This window comes from Astatotilapia calliptera, chromosome 9 (assembly GCF_900246225.1).
Source record: "Astatotilapia calliptera chromosome 9, fAstCal1.2, whole genome shotgun sequence".
Taxonomy (NCBI): domain Eukaryota; kingdom Metazoa; phylum Chordata; class Actinopteri; order Cichliformes; family Cichlidae; genus Astatotilapia; species Astatotilapia calliptera.
Genome location: NC_039310.1, coordinates 15,493,639 through 15,512,769, shown reverse-complemented (window position 1 = coordinate 15,512,769; position 19,131 = coordinate 15,493,639).

The following is a 19,131-nucleotide window of genomic DNA, read 5'->3' as shown; positions in this document are numbered from 1 at the left end:
ATCACTGCTCTCGAGAAGATCTGCATGGAGGAATGGGCCAAAATACCAGCTACTGTGTGTGCAAACCTGGTAAAGACCTATAGTAAACGTTTGACCTCTGTTATTGCCAACAAAGGTTATGTTACAAAGTATTGAGTTGTATTTTTGTTATTGACCAAATACTTATTTTCCACCCTGATTTACGAATAAATTCTTTACAAATCCTACCATGTGGATTCATGGATTTATTTTTTCACATTCTGTCTCTCACAGTTGAAGTGTACCTCTGGTGCAAATTACTGACCTCGTTTAAATTAACTATCATTACTGCAACACACAAACAAAAATCCATGCCCATGTTAAAAATTCTATTTGTGCAAAACTATCAGCTGTCAGCTAAAATGTCAAGATGCAGGCTTGGGGTTTCTTTTGTTGTTGTTGTTGTTTTTCATCAGCTATAGCCAATAGCTAACGTTAGCTTGACTAGTCAGGTGAGTATAATTGGTCGCTGACATTTTTAATTTTAATTTCCCAGTGACTGTTTGAAAAGAAGAATCCTGCAGAGGTCTTAAACATGCGCGATATACCTACCTGTTTGCTTTCATGTGAAAGAAGCCGGTACAAAAATGACACATCCCATGCAATACTTTGTCACAGCATTGCTGCTGAGCTTTTAACACCACAAGAAACGAACCTTTTTAGATGAAGACTCCCCGCCGTGTTTGTGATTCTCAAAAATCCAGTGTTGTCGGCTGGAGAGACAAAAAACCCAAACCTTTTCTAATTGTGTGAATTAGTCATAGTGACGGTCAATGCCATGCGCTTTAATAAATTATAACCATCGCCTTTATTTGCAGCCTTACTCCCCGATATAGCAGATAAACTGATTTTGCAGTATGAAAGGGCTCTGTTTGGCTTCACACACATTATCCAGACCTTGAAGAGATCTCTGTGTGCCTGTGCGTGGGCTCCTGTAGATCAGTATGCTGCTGTTGCAAGTGAGGAAGTGTTGTCAAAGGCTCTGAAAAGCTCTTTGATAAATGCTGAGGGCCACCACCCCAACTCTCTCTATCTCCCTCTCTTGGTTCAACTCTCTCTCTGTGAACTTGCAGACTTGGAGAACTGAATCAGATGTGATCAAAGGTTTATTTGAATTGTTTCTTCGCCTCAAGGTCCGAGGTCAAAACATTTATAGTGATACCCCTGTTCCAGATAAGAGAGTACTGTATAAGGTGAGCATCTTAGCTCTTCAACTCCCGTAACCTACCACTTTTCCTCCTCTGCTTTCTGATACTGGATCTTTGGATACAGAGTCTCACAGGTACTTCAAATACATGTTAAACTTTAAAGCAAATCTGAGGCATTACTTCACAGAGATACTGCGCACATGGATCTAATTTGACATCTCGAGGGCTCAGTATCAGAGGAGGATAAAAACAATGTGTTCATGCAGTATGTCATAAGTAACAAACCAATAACATGTGGGTGTATTTTTAGTCACTTTTCATACTCCATAATTTCATGTCACACTTGTTGGCTGAAAGCAGGTTCACCAATTGATTACACTAAACTGAACAATGTTGGTTTAATGCTTTTTTGCAGCACATGAATGATAATGATTACAGCTACATCGTTTTATTTTGCCACCACATCTCATATATATGATGAATAGATGCTGCGAAAGAGCGTAAAATGGTGTACACTGAATTTGCACTGACACTTTACAGGATGGAAAACAAAGCTTTCACACTACAGCTGCTTAACCAAAAAAAAAAAAAACCCTCACAACTGTGTTAACAGAAAGCAACGTGTGATTGTACATATGCCAAGCAGGTTATCACACACACTCTGTTATGTTTTGGTCAGGCTGTTCTCACACCAAAATGCTGCTGTTTTGTCAGAAGCTGCTGGTGCCTGTGTCATGACACTCCGGCTGTAACAAGAATGAGACCGGTTTTACTTTATATAGCTGCTTGTTCAGTGCAGGGAGAATGTATTTTAACTCAAACTCCAACCCTAACTAGATAGTTTTGTTGGCCAAAGTTTATCAAACAGCAAGTTAAAGCGAAACTACATGAAAAGCACAAAATGTGGATTTTCCACATGGGAAATGAGCTGCTACCAGTTACACCATCGTCACGCTCCCTGCCGTCTTACACGAACTTTGTCACTCTTTCAAACAGGGCTGTTATCTTTCAGCGTCCACTATGCACTTATACACCACTCTGCATTAGTTATCATTAGTTATTATTAACCTCTGGCTCTCTTCCACAGTCTTCCTCCCATCACCCCCAACTGGTAGCAGCAGATGTCTGTCCCTTCTGCAGGAGGTTTCTCCCAGTTAAAAGGGAGTTTTTCAGTTTCACTGTTGCCAAGTGCTTTGGGGTTCCTTTCTCCAATTCAAGGGTCTTTATCGTGCCATATAAAGGGTAATCCAAATAAAACTGGATTGAATTGAGGCATTTGACATGTCAGAGTGACAACATGTTAGTTTTTTCTCTTTTTAAACCCCATCTTATTTATTGTAAATTCTATATACTACCATGACAGTTTAAAGATGGCTGCATTGGTGTACAAAAATCAGTTTAATAGTGTTGCACCAACAGTTTTTTCTCTGTTGGTGCACCACTATTGGTTTTCTCGGGAAGGTGCTTCTACCAATAAAAGAAAGATAATAGCAGACAACTCAAAAAGTGCTCCATTTCCATACTCTGTTTCCTTAGCCACTAGACAACCAATGGTTGGCTTTGCAAGTAACTCTAAAATAACATAACTCTAAAAATAAGATCATCTAATGATGTTGCACAGCAGCTCCATTGGTGTGTAGATGAGTGAATAAGAATCACATTGTAAAGCCAATAAGATTAAAGACCCTTATGGTGCAGACCAGAAGGTGCACATGCTTGTTGAATCGCTATGTGCAGCACGCTATAACACAGTGAGACTTTAAGCAAAATGCGTCCATGCGTTTTGTAATTTTTAGTAGTAAAGGGGGTGGATGTTGAAGACAGCTTAGTAGCAAAATTTAAAGTAACAAAGGGCTTATTTTTGAGTAAACAATAATACACAGACACTTTGGGCAGTCTGTAAACACTAATGGAATATATTTTTTTCACGCTGTTAACACTGTTAATGAGATACTAATTATTTCACACTTCATTTCAAATTTTATAATGTGTAAATATACTGTATATCAATAGTTTTATTTCACTTGTGCATATTTAATCACATTCTATTTGTAATTGTATTTGTTTAACTACTGACATTTTTAAAGCCCGAGCCTGCTGGGGGAAAAAAAGCATGTTTCCTATTATCTGATCTGCCCGAGGGTTTCCTCGCACAGCAACAGCCCCATTCCGTGGGAGCGGCCCAGAATTACCAGGGAATTGCCACTGGATCATTTGAAGATGAAGGGAGGAAAAAGCGTTTTTCATTCACCTCCCACATCTCAGAAATTCCCAGATGGTCTGGGGAGTCAAACTGGCAACCTTGCAGTCACAAACCCTCCCTTACAAACCCTCAGGCACAGCTGCCTTCCTTTTTGATTGGTAATTTCTTTCTGTAGAAAACTGGATGCTTCAAAACATAAAGAGCACTCCAGATGTTTGGAGTGTCATAACACAACAATGCAGGTGGTAGACTGACAGCGAGGTAGATTTCGCTCCCCGCCACTGCCAGCGAGTATCTTTTGTCGACTCTGCCACACACACACACACACACACACACACACACACAGAAAGAGAGGCATTTTTCATTTGGTGCCGCTGGTTGGTTCAAAATTCACAAGAAAAACTCGTGTTTGTGCACGTATCCACTTTATTTTCTCATATAGTTTCATCTTTCAAGCTCTTAACAGCCGTCACAGTTGTCATAGAGACCACATGTTTTATAGGCTTCACACCATTATATGATTTGCAAATCTTTCATAAAAGCTGCTATTGAGAATGAAAAGCCTGATAAACTATCACAGCTCTTTTAAAGCCACGGCTCACTTCTCACCTCATCTTTTTTCCTCTCTTTTTTTACCGTCACGCCTCACTCAGTATGTGCTGTATGAGCCACGAACGTTGCACACTTAGTGGTGAGGCAAATCAATGCAGTCATGCACTAAATCAACACATCTAATGTTGCTCCATGTCAAGTGTGGTTGTTGTCAGTGTCAGGGAGTTAGCAGGCAGAATATAATATACTTATCGTGTGTCTTTGCTAGGTCTCGCACTGATACATCAAAAGGCCTCCGTCCATCTGTCTCATTAGGACTGGAACATCATCAAATTACTACCAAATGAATCTACTTAAATCGGCAAATTTGCAGTTGTTACCATCTGTAAATTCAGGTAATGAACACAAACACTGTTCTAATTGATCATCACTTTTTCGTTTGCATATGACAGCAAAGTCATATAAACTCCCATATTATGGAGGTTGTAGGCAGAATGAATAGAGGAAGACCACAAAAAGGGTTTATGGACAAAAAGGATAGGGTGTGATAGACACACACTTACTGTAATATTATTGGCAAAGCTTTGAAGCAACTCTTTTTTTTTTAACTGTACTTGCCATGTAGCTGTCTTAGTCGCCTCACTTTGAGTTTGATTTCACACAATAAAGTGCTCCTCTTGCAACTAACGTCTCACATTGTTATCAAGGAGGTCTGGCGCCTGCTGATGGATGGTAAACTGCTTATGTACTTGACACGATGATCAAAAACAAATGATTGCATTTTGTGCAGGTGTAAATATAATAGTACAGAACTCCCTTTCATCAAAGAGGGATCAATAATCCTGTGGAAGGAAGCCAAGAAATTATCCAGGAGTTGAGCCTTTACGGTTCAGAGCCAATGATGCCACAGGCGAACGCCGGGGAAACACGTGAGCCTTGAGTTTAATGAAAAGACTTCACCCAGACCACAGTTATTACTGCATTTTTAGCACATAACGAGCCCTTGAAAGACAGAATGCCCTCGCTTTGCTAGAGGAATACACTGTTTTGTCTAGACATGTTAAAATTTTTATACCACAAAATAAAATTTATGTTCTGTTCGGAGAATAAATATTCTTCTTGTGTATTTGAGTAAAAGGGAAGGGTGGAAGGGAAGAGAAACTGCAGATTGTTTGACAGTATTTTAGGAATAACAGCCAAGCCGTATAATTTTTATGACTGCTTTTTTATTAATATCCACAAGGAAGCATAAATTTAGGGACTAACTACCAAATGTAAACTTTGAGGACTCGCTGGACTCTGGCAAACAGCTTCCAATCTCTGTTCCTTTTTATATTGCCAGCCATATGTGAAGAAGTTGTTTGTTTTCATGTAGTTTGTACAGGCACCCCAACAAGTTCAAACCTAACCTGTGACAAATGGGGATGGAAGTTAATGTCCTCAACATGCTCACCTACATGTAGCCTAAAGCAGCCTGGAGTTTGAGGGGTCAGCTATGAATCGAAAGCACTTTACCTTGTGCTCCAAACACCAGCCCTTAATACTGTATATAGCGGGGTTGCAGTTATTTCAAATGAAAAGTCTTGTGAAAACACCCGAGCACACTTGTTATTTGAAGTTTGGTGATTGATCACTGGTGAATTGGCTGTACAGTTGAGTCCTTCCCTCCATTTTTTGTTTTCATGGCAGGAATAGTTCTCCAATAAAAAAAAGACCAAATTGTTAAAGGAAGTGATTTCATTGGTTCATTCGGAGGAAATTGATAAAGTCACACTCTGTGTGGATTCTAATCGAACAAAGTGGACATGAAAAAACGAAAATGAGGAAAAACAGGGAGATTGATGGCATGAGAAGAAATGAAAGAGGTCCTTTAGTAGGTGAGGCTTGTTTATATATATATCTATATATATATATATATATATATATATATATATATATATATATATATATACAAACACCCAGCACGCCCCTGCGGGCGGTTTATCCTTCAAGCTCGGGTCCTCTACCAGAGGCCTGGGAGCTTGAGGGTCCTGCGCAGTATCTTAGCTGTTCCCAGGACTGCGCTCTTCTGGACAGAGATCTCCGATGTTGTTCCCGGGATCTGCTGGAGCCACTCGCCTAGCTTGGGAGTCACCGCACCTAGTGCTCCGATTACCACGGGGACCACCGTTACCTTCACCCTCCACATCCTTTCGAGCTCTTCTCTGAGCCCTTGGTATTTCTCCAGCTTCTCGTGTTCCTTCTTCCTGATATTGCTGTCATTCGGAACCGGTACATCGATCACTACGGCCGTCTTCTTCTGTTTGTCTACCACCACTATCTCCGGTTGGTTAGCCACCACCATTTTGTCCGTCTGTATCTGGAAGTCCCACAGGATCTTAGCTCGGTCATTCTCCACCACCCTTGGGGGCATCTCCCATTTTGACCTCGGGACTTCCAGGTTATACTCGGCACAGATGTTCCTGTACACTATGCCGGCCACTTGGTTATGGCGTTCCATGTATGCCTTGCCTGCTAGCATCTTGCACCCTGCTGTTATGTGCTGGATTGTCTCTGGGGCATCTTTACACAGCCTGCACCTGGGGTCTTGCCTGGTGTGATAGACCCCAGCCTCTATGGATCTTGTGCTCAGAGCTTGTTCTTGTGCTGCCATGATTAGTGCCTCTGTGCTGTCTTTCAGTCCAGCTTTGTCCAGCCACTGGTAGGATTTCTGGATATCAGCCACCTCCTCTATCTGCCGGTGGTACATACCGTGCAGGGGCCTGTCCTTCCATGATGGTTCCTCGTCTCCCTCCTCTTTCTTGGGTTTCTGCTGCCTGAGGTATTCACTGAGCACTCGGTCAGTTGGGGCCATCTTCCCAATGTATTCTTGGATGTTCGTTGTCTCATCCTGGACTGTGGTGCTGACACTCACCAGTCCCCGGCCCCCTTCCTTCCGTTTAGCGTACAGCCTCAGGGTGCTGGACTTGGGGTGAAACCCTCCATGCATGGTAAGGAGCTTTCTTGTCTTTATGTCAGTGGCTTCTATCTCCTCCTTTGGCCAGCCTATTACCCCAGCAGGGTACCTGATCACGGGCAGGGCGTACGTGTTGATGGCCCGGATCTTGTTTTTTCCATTCAGCTGACTCCTCAGGACTTGCCGGACCCTCTGCAGGTACTTGGTGGTTGCAGCTTTTCTAGCGGCCTCTTCATGGTTCCCATTTGCCTGCGGGATCCCCAAGTACTTGTAACTGTCCTCTATGTCTGCAATGTTGCCTTCTGGTAGTTCAATCCCCTCAGTTCTGACTACCTTCCCTCTCTTTGTTACCATCCGACTACACTTCTCCAGTCCGAACGACATTCCAATGTCATTGCTGTATAGCCTGGTAGTGTGGATCAGTGAATCGATGTCTCGTTCACTCTTGGCATACAGCTTGATGTCATCCATGTACAGGAGGTGGCTGACAACTGCTCCGTTCCGTAGTCGGTATCCGTAGCCAGTCTTGTTAATGATCTCACTGAGGGGGTTCAGGCCTATGCAGAACAGCAGTGGGGACAGAGCATCTCCTTGGTAGATCCCGCACTTGATGGTGACTTGTGCTATGGGCTTGGAGTTGGCCTCTAGTTTTGTACGCCACATCCCCATTGAGCTCCTGATGAAGGCTCTTAGGGTCCCATTGATCTTGTACAATTCTAGGCATTCCAGTATCCAGCTGTGGGGCATTGAGTTATAGGCCTTCTTGTAATCGATCCAGGCAGTGCACAGGTTGGTCAGTCTGGTCTTGCAGTCTCGGCTGATTGTTCTGTCTACCAGTAGCTGGTGTTTTGCGCCTCTGGTATTCTTGCCAATTCCTTTCTGTGTCCCGCTCATGTATTGACCCATGTGCCTGTTCATCTTAGCCGATATGATGCCTGACAGGAGCTTCCATGTAGTACTGAGGCAGGTTATTGGTCGGTAGTTGGAGGGGACCGGTCCCTTCTTGGGGTCCTTGGGGATCAGGACCGTCCGGCCTTCAGTTAGCCATTCCGGGTGTCTCTCGTTAACTAGCAGCTGGTTCATTTGATATATATATATATATATATATATATATATATATATATATATATATATATATATATATATATATATATATATATATCAAAGAGCAACTTCTCATATTATATTCAGAGCTTCAGCTTTTATTGAAAATATTTAAACTCCAAAATATCCACCAGAGCTTGTTTTGTTTAAATTTCTTATTTTTAATGGGGTTTTTTTTTTCGTGTGTGTGAAAAATGTGTCATTGCGAATCTGTTTTGCAACAGCAAGATTGAAATGGACTCAAGTAATCTTGTCTACGACCTAAGGTGAAACGCTGACTATGATGCATGACTTGACAGTTTCCTCATCCCTCAAATCTACTGTTTTAAATCGACTGTGCTTTGGTACGATTCAATTATGAAGTCAGTATTGCAGGGCTGGCTTTCTGCTGCAAAATATTTGACGATATGAGAACCTTGTGTGACCCATTTATTTTGATTTGGGAAAACAATTGTATCTCATCCCTAATGTCTGTCGTGGGCAGGCTTCATAAATCACCCTGCCAGGCTATGTACAAATGCATGATAGATGCCATAAATTCAGCAGTATCAAAGGAGAGAAATTAACATAGATTATGTCACGTATTCATCAGTGATCTGTTTAGAATGAAGCAGCGACAGAGGCTGCGGCTCAGGAGCCACTCCCTTTTTGATACTTTCATTACAGCGGGAGTCAAAAGTTGAGCTCTCCTTTATGGGGTAATGCTTTCTAATCAGAAGAAATTCCTCAGAAGATCTTTGAAGTTATTTTTTTTCCTTCTAAAGAGGCGCACGCCATGTCACTCAGTGTATATGTTTTATGCAAAACAGCAGCGAATAAGGGCATGAGCTTTAACACTGACTATAGATCAAAACTCTCAGCGTTACAATACACTGCCTGTTTTCTTGCTCTGTTGTCTTTTCTTCCCATGAAAGAGAATTATAAAGAAGACCTCCGCAACTGCAAGAGCAAAAGAGAAAGTGAGTGCAAGGGAGAAAGGAAGAGGGTGTAGAGAGATAGTGTTTATTGCTTGTGGGAGGTGAATGATGGCGCGGCATAAAAACCCCACCAAAGCGAGCAGATGGAGCCTATGTGACAGTAAAACCCCAAACGTCCGCTGAAGGTTTTTACCAGTGACTTATGAAAGCTATCTGTCAAAACAAAGGCAAGAGTTAGCAGGATGATATGCTAATGAAGCGGCATTGCTCCGGTGACAAATTATGCTCAAAAAGTAAATTGTTTCTCATAAGAGCCCTCTGTATGAGCGTGGACAGCAGCGAGTGCGAGATTATCAGTGCGGGAAGTGACACGAGACAAGGGAAGTTAGTGAAGTTCACGGAGGAACAGACAGGAAAAAGTTCTTGCTTTTTAGGATGGGGAGCAAACTTTCCTAGTACTCTTACAAACTGGCTAGTGAAAAGATCAAAAATCAAATAAGAGAAAATTAACAGACACTAAGAGGAGGTCCCAGGTTGATGAAAAAGAGAGAGACAGTGAGCACAGGGGCTAGTTTATATCAGGAGGAAAGCCCAGGTGAGCTGCATTTAGTGACAACCCACCCATGTAAGCTAATTGCCGTGTAAGATTGCTTTGTAAGGCTAAGGCCACTTCTTAGACTGTCAAAGTGATGTTGTCTTAAACAAAAAGAACCAAAAGAGTCTTGGTACTCGGTGGAGAAGCACTTATTGACAAGCACAGCATTTGAGTAAAGAGGAGATTTTGGCCTACTCCTCTTTACAGAAATTCTCTAAATCCTTTAGGTTTATTGGCTGCTGCTTTGCAATTGGAAGCTTTAGCTCCTCCCACAGATTTTCTATCTGATTGTTAAGTGATGACGTGACGAATCCTACTTCTGGGCCTAAAGTAGGCTGCGTTTAATATGGCTTTTGTGTTGTTAACATGTTTAATGTTTTGTATTTTCTTCTATTTAATCTCAAAAAGCTCCTAAAACAGTCAGTGATCACTGTTGACCTCCCTCGGCTTTTATTACCGCTAATCATTTATTTAAGCTCAGTTTTTAAAACCTTAGGATATAACTACAGCCCAGCCCATGCAGAAGTATATGAATGACTAACCTCATATTGTGGATGGATTATCTCAGTTGTTCTCCTGGCTGAAGTTTGGTCTTTTTACAGCATCCTGCCATGCGATTACATTTGTTCCTGACCACCGAGAACACTCACGTTAACTTTTATCGAGTGGAAAAAAAGTTAGCTTGTTTATATTATGCTAACATAGCTGTGTCGCTAGCGGTCACGTAGCACATCATTATATACCAGCTAGCCAAACTTCAGTAACCCTACAAACGTCACTGCTGTTTAGTTTTCTGTCTTCATTTATGCTGGAAGTGATAACAGAGATGTACGTTTTAATTTGTTTCCAAAACCCCGCAGTCAGGACATGCTATATTGTAGTTAGATAGAAGCTAGCGAGCTAACTTCCTGCTAACTTCTAACTCCGTTAAATGTCATAAATTCCGTTTTCATGGATGCCTGGATGTTAAACTCAATTGTTACACCTGGTAGAGCAGAACGCTGATCATTTTATTAAAGATGGAAGACTTTAGACAGTTTTTCAACTCTCAGTAATGCCATAGTGATCGTTTGATATATGGACCTGCAGCGGAGTTTAGACCCAGACACGGCTAGTGACGTCAGACTTAACAACCGGACAGGACTGTGGTCTGGAGACTAGCTAGACCGCGCCATGATCTTAATCCGCTTCTTTTTAGCCACTTTCTTGTTGGCTTGGTGGTCTTTTTTGGGTCATTGTCATGCCGAAAGACCGTTGACCCAATTTGAATGTTCTGGTGGAGGGAAGGCGGTTGTTGTCCAAGGTTTTATGGTACATGGCCTCATCTATTTGCCCCTTGATGCAGTGAACTTGTTTTGTACCCTTAGTAGAAAAACAGACCCAAACCATAATGCTTCCACTTACATGATTGACTATGGGGATGATGTGCTTTGGGTCATACTCAGCGTTTCTCCTCCAACAAGGCAATCCATTACAACGTAGTGTGTCACCAAAGATGTTCTTGGTGACTGTGGTCCCAACCGACTTTAGATAATTAAGAAATTCCTGCTGTGTAATTTTGGGCTGATCCACCACATTTGTCATCAATATTCTCACCCCATGAGGTAAGACTTTGCCTGGAGCTTCAGACTGAGGGCAATTGATGGTAATTTTATAAAATTTTATAATTCTTCCACTTCTGAATAATTACACCAACAGCTGTCACCTTCTCATCAAACTTCTTGTTGATGGCCTTGTGCCCATTCCAGCCTCGTGTAGGTCCACAGTCTTGCCGCTGACGTCCTTTGACAGCTCTTTGGTTTTGTTGTGGAGAGCCTGGAGCAGAGGAAATTGATTCTGTGGACAGGTGTGCTTTATACACATAACAAGTTGAGATGCGTAGTGGCACACAGCCAATCTGTGGGAGCCAGAATTCTGGCTGGGTACTTATTTCACTCAATGACATGCAAATCAATTTATAACTTTTATGTAATTTGTTTTTCTGGATTGCTGGTTGATATTATGTCTCTCTCCATTAAAGTGAAACTACCGTAAAAAATAGAGGCGGTTCACTGAGCAATGTTACAAATTCAACAGGGGATCAAATAATTATTTCCTTACTGTAGTACAACAATGTGCTTCACCTCCAGGACTGCCTACAGGCATTTAGCTTAAAATCTATAGGTTCAGGCAGCTGTGCTCAGTAACACTGAAGCTGGTAAGGACATTTAAACTCATACTCTAATTTTTATGCAATCAGATTTATTTAAATCACACAAAAATCAAACATTTCAGTGTATTATTAGATAATGAAATAGTTTGATTGGGTTCTTAAAGGGAGTCACTTACATGTGTCACGGAATTCTGTCCATGTTAAGCAGTCTTTTACTTTTAATTCTTATGAGCACACTGGAATGAAAATCACTTGTATCCTCTATCTTTACATTCATTTGTGCACAGTTTTTGTTGCAAGGATCTGCACACGTCAACTTTGCACGTACTTTTTAATCACGTTGCAATGTGAGCCACTGCTTTACAAAAGCGTGACAGAACTTAATAAAGTAGGGCGCAGCGTTAAAGTAGAATAAAGGCAGGAAGAGTTGTGAAAAAAGGAAGTACCTGGGAACAGAGGGGGCATTATGTCTGCAGCCAAAGCCTATGAAGGTAAGAAAGGGCAAAGCTGCAGGAGGTTTTATGACTGAGTTATTGTCAATGTTTACATGCCAGGTGTCAATGGTGTCACAGATTGCCATCCCAGTGTTCTCAGCAAGGCTTCGGCTTGGTAAACAGACTTCAAAGGAGACGGCTCTGTGCTGAAGCAGAGACACATATGCACGCATGCACGAGCACACCACCACACGTACACACAAGCTCTCACCTTAACATGCATGCAGCTAGGTGCACGTTCTCTCGCAGATGCGCATGCATGCGCTCTGCTCTATCCAATCATAAGGCCAGTGTCAACACGAGGCATTGAGCTAGCTCGAATATAGCAAAAATCACAAAGGAAATGCACAACTCTGAGGGGGAAAAGTCCTTTGAAATGTGATGTTGTGCGGAAATATAGCATTGGAATGACAGTGTGGATGATTTTGATGTGTGCCTCTGTGCTCCTCTAAGGGTACATGTGTGCTTTTGTGTGTTCTGTGTATGATGTGTGCGCAAGGCAAATATGTGCCGTGTGTGTGCACAGAATACAGGCTTTGTTTTTGTGGTTTACCCAAATGGGTCGTTGGGATTGTCTTCTATGCTGCATGCACTATTTAATTAGGGTGAACTTTTCAAATAATCCATTATTATTAAGAGTGGATCATAAAAAGGAAAGAAAAACAGAGCTGATATGTTCCTGCTGCCTCGTAATTTATCTCGTTTCTATCTTTAAATTTAGATTCTATTTTATCATTGTTTATACTGAGAAGCTGCTTTTCTAAATGGGTAAGAAGAGTAAATAAGACAGCATGGCGTGGCATCAGAACATTTTTCAATTATTAATGAGCTAAAATCACTTCCAATTCTCTGTTCTCTTTGTACACTATAGGCCATTTGATAATGTTTTATCAATTAAGGGGCCAATAGCTACTGGTGAAATATTTTTCCAAGTCATAAGTCATACAAATCTGAAGAATCCTGTAAGCTATACAGGCTTTTTTTAGTGGATTTGAAGGTTTCCAAATCAAATCCCCGCCCAAAAAAAAAAACAACCCCAAAAAACAAGAAAGAAAGAAAAGAGAAAAAAGGAAGGATAAGGAGAAAAAACCCACATCTCTCATCTCTTATGCAGCCAGAGTGAATGCGCCTTGAGATATGCGATTTTGCTGAGCCACTGTGGAGTGTTTGATTTCAAACCAATTTTTAGCTGATCATTATATTTTATTAAAAGCATCTCGGTTCATTATATAAAAGCCCTTTCCATTCCTAGGAAATGGAATAAATAAATAAAAAAAACAGCCTTGAATGAAAAGCCACACACAAAATTGGAGAATGTAAGCCTTTAATAGGAATCAGAGTTTACACATTTATGAACCAAACAAATAAATGCTACCAGAAGAGCTGCTGTAGCTGTCAGACTAAATGTATTATTGCTGTGATATTACCCAGTCAGAGTTTTTACTCCTTCCGTTCAGATATTAACTGTATCCTAGTCCTGCTCTTCAGTTCTTGGCTTCTTTTTAAGTTATGGAGAAAGACAAGACATAGATTTGTTTTCAGAAGGAAAATGACTTCTGAACATTTTTTTATTTTGGTTGATATCCTGCTGTAAAACCAATCAGACTTCAACATGCCACTCCCTCAAAAAGTCCTACGAGGCCATGCATTCCAAGGGGGACACTGTCATCCACACAATCTTAATATTTAATCACGATAACACAGCAGCAAATCACATCAGAGGCAACGCATGTTAGATCATATTGTCTGATCCAATAGTATGCTCCTGTGTTGCTATCAATTACAACTTTGGCACCCAACTAATTTGTTTGAGAGGTGGATTGGTAATTTGATTCTGGCCTCACTCACTTGATTTCCCTCACCCATTAATTTCATTTGCACTTGCCCATCAGCAGCACCAGCACATGTTGAGTCACCCACGTCCCAGAGCTCATCTTAGCCCAGTCTTATTAATACCACCAGTTGTGGCAAGTGCCAGCCTGACACTCACACAGCATGCAGCCGCCGCTCTCATTCCGAGCCATCACAGCCTGCATCTCTCCTTCAGTGGCTTGGAACCTCTTAACCTGTCCACTCTTCACCTCACCAGCCGGCTCACGCTCTTGGCTCGTCTGAATATGAATTCAAAGCCCGTGCCACCCTTTTCAGTCGGCAGCTGCCAAATAACGCCAGCTTAAAATCCATTTTTTTTGGGCCAAAGAATTCTAATTAACAGGAAGATTGGGGCTATTTTTAGAATACACGAGACATGCCAATCGGCGCTTGGTATGGTGATTTTGTCATGTTTTTAAGGGTTAACTAAATGCGTTTGAGCATGTTTATGAATATACAGCACCGTGCAGATGACAAGAGATAGTGTCATTGTAGTAATGAGTCTCTTTGAAATATCAAGATAAGTGCTGGAAAAAAACACAAATTTAGGTTGTAGTTTCAGGAAACTGTGTATCCAATTAACCTTTAATGACACCGCCATCAGAGTAACCCTGTGCTGTCTTTAGCATACAGCAGCGTGGAAGAATAAATGACTTAGAGTGGAAAAAGATATAGTTTGACAAACTGCTAAACAAGGTTTAAACACACAAATGGAAAAAACTGGAAAAACTGAATAATAGAATGATTTTCCCTAATTGGAAAACAGTTATTGATGAGTCCACAGAAAAGATCAGTGTGCAAGAGGCCCTGTGTTATTGAAGTTTTAACAAGGATAAATGGCATAGACTCCGGGTCACCCTACTGGGAATCTTCCTGTTCTGCAACAATGGGGCTACAGTGATGTCTTCGTAAATGAACTGGGCTGCAAACTGAGTGCACTTTTACATTTAATAATTCCCCAAATCTTTGCCTGTGCTTAATAGTTACAAAGAGTGGACAATAAAAAAAAAGCCAAACAGTGATGTGGCTTTAGTCACGCACAGCTGGTCTGGTAATGTCACTTGTCAGTGCGTAGAAGTGCTCTGTCTTAGTTAGAAGCTTTGTCACCTCCGGCCTGAGGATATCTCACTAAATTGTTGCTATGTTGCCCTTGAGGTTTCTTGTTTTGTTTTTTTCTCCTCCTTTCAACACTTTGTGGGTTTGTCTCCAGATCCCATGAGATAAAACAATCATGAGAAAACAGTGCAAGCACACATCTGTCTAAAGAGCAGACAGGTAGTACTGAAACCACAAAGAAAAAGCTGATGTCACATGTTAATACCTGCACAACAAAAGCAAACAAAGAGCAGTATTTCTCAAGCTTAGGTACTACTTTTCTTCGCCTCCTCGTTTAATGTCACTTATTGGTACGAGGGCCAAACCCGATTTTTGATGCCGAGTGTGCAATACCGCCACAAATTCCCAAACTTTGCAGCTCTCCTGGTAAATTATCAGCTCCTCTTTCATAAATACGAATGAACAAAAACACATTTGCGGTGTATAATAAGATGCAGTAATTAATGTCATCGATTCACATCTGTAAGGATACTGACTGGGAGAAATGTGATTACTTTTATCACATTTCAAAACTTGGAGTTAGTTTCGGAGCCCTGTAACTCAGTTAGCGTGTGACTGTGGAGAGAGCGAGAGGGCTGCTCCTGCTCTGTGATTGATGAGCGCACACCGGGGTAGGCTATTAAAAAAAGCTGCAGCGTATTCCATAGACAATAGCAATAAACATATTCAGGGTGCTGAATTCAAAATGACTTATTTAGGGAAAGAAAATGCAATTTTTGCACCAACCATAACCATAAACCTTGGATTAATGGGAACGCCATGTGTGCATTTAAATGCACAACCACATAGACACACAAACACACAGAGGTGAATGCCTTTGTATTTACTCTATGAGAGATTATTATTGCTATTAAAATCAGCAAGACCACAAAATAATAATAATTTTTTGCATTAGGCACATTTTACTGAGGAACACTGTTAAAGGTTTGAGTCCTTGGTAATTATATTCCTTTTCAAGACAAAAAAATAAATAAAAAAGGAACAAAAAATAGAGAATTTGAAGGCCATACAGTTGCCCTCACTTAGCTTAGCATTAAGAAGTGGCAACCTTCTGGTCTGAAAAATTTGTTCAAAGCAGAAGTGCCAAAAACTGGAGTTGCATGAAGGGCCACTTAAAGCTGGCTAAAAAAATGAACTAAAATATCCAGCTTTAGAGATAATAACAAGCTTAGGCCTTTTTTATTTTCATTATTGATTTTAACTCCATTTAAAGTATATTCAGGGTTGAAATTATACATTATAATACCAGTAGGCACTGTTTTCCTGTTTAGCTAACAGTTGTATCTCTAAGGCTGACATGAATTCCCACTCTGCACTTCCACAGAGTCCACAGTGAATGGGTCTTATGTAGCTGAAGTGCTGCAAAAATAACTCATCAGAATTAATCCAGTGAATTTTCATGATGTTTTGAATTAATCGTTACATTTTGATGGGGTTTCTAGTGGATTACATTGGTTTCTTGTGACTGTGAGGTATTTCGGTAGGCTACAACCATGTGAATCATATTGATTTAACTCATCTAATGAGTAGAGAACAGTTTTTTTCAGCTACAGCTATAAAATATAGGCATTTGTGTTCACAATACTCAATGTAGCCCTGTGAAAAAGCTACAGGCTTACTGCTTCCATAGGTATTAAGACGGTATGCCATGTGCCGACGATTAAATTCAGTTGATTAACTAGTCATCTTCTCTATAAAAGAAGATGTTTTGGCAGCTTCCTGGGCTGGAGAGTTCAGGTGTGTCTTAACACAATATCACAATCCTCGTCTCAGCAAATTAACACCAAGGTCAGATTGTGCAATGATCAGAGAAATTGCAAAAAGACTCCATCCCTCCGCGTGCCTGTCGAGTTAGCCCGTCAAATGTTAAAGTTCATGACAACAAAATTAAAAAAGGCTGAATAAGTGTGACTTGTTTTGAAAGGTTCCCAGGAGAGAGCCATGTCTCTGAAAAGGACATGGCACAGCTCAGGTTTGAAAAGCTGCATGTGAACTAACTAAAAGGCTTCTGGAACAAAGTACTTTGGACAGATGAGACCAAAGTGGAAATGTTAGGCTTTAATGCTGTGATTGGTGAAAACTAAGCACAGCATATCAGCAAGTGATGATCTGGGAGCCACTGAGTCCATCACGAACTCTGTATACCAAAGTATTCAAGACTCAAATGTGAGGTCATCTGTTTAACAGGTAAAGTTTGGCCAATATTGGGCCATGCAACAGGACAATGATCTCAAGCACCGCAGATACAGTATTCACTGTACAACCGAATGCTGAAAACCAAAGAGTTGCAGTGACCCAGACAACGTCTAGACCTCAACCTGATTGAAATGGTGTGGTGGAACTTTAAAAGAGCTGTGCATAAATGAAGGCCCACAAACCTCAATGAACTGAAGCAACACTGTATAGAAGAGTAGGCCAAAATTCCTCCATGACAATATGGGATGATCTGATATCCTCGTGTTGGTGTTGTTCCCAGACCATCATGAAAATGTTGTTCCAGGTTCAACATTGCAAGTGACCAATCACATTGTTGTGACGTTATTCTTTTGCGCGCCAAGCCATTCGTGCATTTATGAAATTCCAATGTTGCAAGGACAATATCAATTCTGCTTACTGTTTATTAAAGGGTTAGGGTTAGGGTCAGGGTCTGTTGATCGGCAGACAGAGGCGGTTTCACGCAGCTTTAGTACAGTTTTTTGTTTTACGCCGGTTTTTCCCGAAGTCGCAAAAGTATGACGTCACAACATTCTGATTGGTCACTTGCAATGTTGATCCTGGAACAACATTTAGTATGATGATCTGGGAACAACACCAACACGAGGATATCAGATCAACCGACAATATGACAGATTGATAAAGTCATAGAGAAAATGACAACTTAATATTCTAGCTGCTAATAGCGGTTCAAAAAGGTTTTGAAACATGGGGTGCACCTTTTCATATGCATGTAACTCTGCTCATAATGATTGTTCATTTCTTTTTTAGACATTTACCCCACCCTCCCAAAAAAGTAGGATATAGGCTTTTTTTTCTGGAAGAAAAAAGTTTCATTTACTGATATTGTTCAGGACAATCTTGCAAATACCTTCTAGATGAATTGCAGCTATTTTTGGCACAATGAGAATAGTAGAAACTGAAAAGAATCAGAGATCAACTCTGGTGTTACTGAAAGATACGTTATCGGCTCTTTACTTTCACCAATAGGTATATTTTTTCAAACCTGTTTTTCATTGGCCAATGTTAGAATCATATTTTATATTATATTAATAATGTAATTTGCTAACCATGCTCAATAGCTAGCGCTAATGTTAGCTGACTCCATAGGACTATTAAAATTAATTAACTAAATAATTAATAAAATCAAATATATTGAAGGAATGATGAATGATAGCACAATAACATCACTTAAAAGCAAATGTTTTTTGGCTGTTGGTGATGTTAGTTTTTGTTGATGTCTGTGCTACGCTAAGCTAATCTTCCCAGCTAGCTATAACTTGTGAACTTTATATCTAGGCTACGTTCAGACACAGAAGAAAGGGAATATAGCTTTTTCACATTAGTAAAGAAAAAAAATCACTTTGCAGTCCTTGCTGTATATTTAAAAAAATGGCTACATTTAAAAAACACAAAATTACAGTCATCCAAAATCTCGCTGCCATTCAGACTGCAGGCTTCGATTCAGTGTTGAACAGAGGAAGATTTAATAGCCTCTTACTGAAAAAGAAATATCTTTGGGTCGACATAGCAGAGCAGGTGATTAGCAATAATGTAGAAGCTATCCAAAATGAGGCCGCTGCTGGGTGGGGAAGGAAAGAGACAGAGAGAAATCAACACTGTTAGAAATGGATAATTCATAAATGCACTGTTCATGGTGATATCTCCAGAGATGACAGAGTACATACATCTGCAAATTGTAGTAGATGAGAATTTAATAGCAAAGTAATGAGTCTTTTGGATCTACATATAATATGCAGCTCAAACACAGTCAGAAACCTTCAATAAAC